The following is a 2,251-nucleotide window of genomic DNA, read 5'->3' on the forward strand; positions in this document are numbered from 1 at the left end:
TCACTCATCAACCTGCTGAACAGATCCTTTTTCAGACGTAGATAACATCCAAAAATTTTTGGCTACCTTGAACTGTTGTAGTTTGCTGAATCAAAGCAGCTAAATTTGATACAAGCTCAATGTCATTTCCTTCAAAAATTAACTCATCTTTCTGGGCTTGAGATACTAAACAAGCAATACCTGGTCTCATTCACACTCTCTGAATGTATTTTTCACCCAAGAAGTTTCGAATTTCAACCAGAGCTCCACTCTCTTGAATCACAACGTTGATGGAGAAACGAGCATACAGAGACCTCATCTTGTACGGAAAGCCCAGTGTAACACCCTTGGTCATGTTCTGTATGTGCCCACAGATGGTGCGAACAGTAGCCAGTTCCTTCCTGTTTCCCCACAATTTGTCAACATGAAGCCTCTTCTTTTTCTTTCCGAGGAGACTGTGCTCTACATTGATGTGACTGAAGTCCCCCCGCAAGTGTCCCCATAGGCCTTTCACGATAACTGTGCAGCCCTTCAGAGTAATGTCAACATTCTTTGGAATGTCAACAGTCTGGTTGCTGAGAATGATCTTCATTCTCACAGTTAGTGTGGCAAAGAACGAAAGATGTCTTCTTAAGGATCAAACCTCGCTGAGCCTCATGACCCCATCTTGACTCACCTATGCCTTAGGAACATCTGAGAAGGCACCATTCATATCGAACTGATCATCTGCCTGTTCTAATGTTACAGAAAATGTCCTGTCAGCCAGGACCTTGTCTTTAGTTCCCTTATGCACCTTTGGAACAATGCACCTTTGGGAAAATTTTGATAAACCTTGAAATTAAAATAAGCCAAAGAGACTCTTACTGATGAGACAGGCTTAACGTCCAGCTCCTGATCCACTGCCATGTGACAGAAGCAATCTTTTCTCTACCACTCAGGGTTCCAATAGAAGAGGCAAGAACAGATTTTAGAACTTTTTCTCTGTTGCATCTCACATGACAGATACTATATCCACCCATCCATCTTAAAATACTGGATAGCCAGCTAAAGCAGCTAAAGATTAAAGGAGCCTGCTCTCTCTGTACTCCTTGCTCCCACATAATAGTTTACAAACAAATTTGTATAGTTAACTAGGATTACTATTTACTTATAAACTTGAAGGAAGAAATTATTTGTATGTTTCACCACTGATACTGGCACATTACTAGTCCAAGCTCCTTAAACCAAAAAAGTAAGAAACACAAGTGAACTCTAGTCTTGGTTCCTTATAATCTGAACAAATGAGTAATCTCTTCAAAGCCTCAATAGGATAAAATGTGAATACTTCTAAGCACATAACTACACTTATACATTGAGACAAATACATTTAACAACCTTCATTCTAGAAATATGTTCTATTCCAATTAGAATAAGGCATGTACTGTCTTCCAAGCAGTACTTGAACATGTTCAAATTTCTCTGAATCTAAATATTAGTGTTAGTGCTGTGGAGTTGACTATAACTCACAGCAAATCTATGAACAGCAGATAAAAACTTAACCCTATCCTGCGCCGTCTTCACAATTTTTACCATGCTTGAGCTCACTGTTGGAGTCAGTATGTCAATCCATCTCATTGAATCTTCCTCTTTTCCTTGGGTCCTTTACTTTCTCCAACATGATATCTTTTTCTGAGGACTAGTGTCAGCAAAGAACGTACTCATTGTATGTAAGACAAGTTTCCCCATCTTTGTCTCACTGTTAATTCCTTAGTAGGTAGCTTTGATGACAGAGTCCATAGAGAGTTACACAGCTAACGCAGCTTCTCGAGTGGTTCAAATCCACCAGCTGCTGGAGGGAGAAAAATGGGTGATCTCTCCCATACAATTAACAGCCTTGAAAAATCTACTGGATAGCCGACTGTAAGTCAGAACTGACTCAACAGCAATGAGAGAAGAGGAATAGTTCTTTAGCAATGGAAAGTGTTTGCCTTCGTCAGAGATAATTGATTTCTATTCAACAAAAATCAAATACCAACAAGCTAAAAGAATTCTAACCAAACTGAAAGATTTCATAATCCTCATTTGCATAACCTGAAATTCTACATGGAACTGCGCCCTTTCATGTGGCAGTTGTAGCATAAATGGCCACTGGATTAAGGAAATTCTCTACCACTGCCTTTCCAGAAGGAACAGTTCCTTTCCCATGGTAGAGAAATTCTCTACCATTAGCCTTTCCAAATCACTTTCTTCTTACAATAACTCATCTTCACTGGACACAGCCACCAATACCCAT

At 39.6% G+C, this 2,251-nt stretch overlaps 1 pseudogene; it reads right to left on the reverse strand.

Annotated features, from left to right (window-relative positions):
• On the reverse strand, positions 1–571 carry LOC102852691 (annotated as a pseudogene).
• Positions 572–2,251: the final 1,680 nt, after the last annotated feature.

Source organism: Elephantulus edwardii, unplaced genomic scaffold, assembly GCF_000299155.1.
Source record: "Elephantulus edwardii isolate Elephantulus edwardi_28Jun2011 unplaced genomic scaffold, EleEdw1.0 scaffold00163, whole genome shotgun sequence".
NCBI lineage: Eukaryota > Metazoa > Chordata > Mammalia > Macroscelidea > Macroscelididae > Elephantulus > Elephantulus edwardii.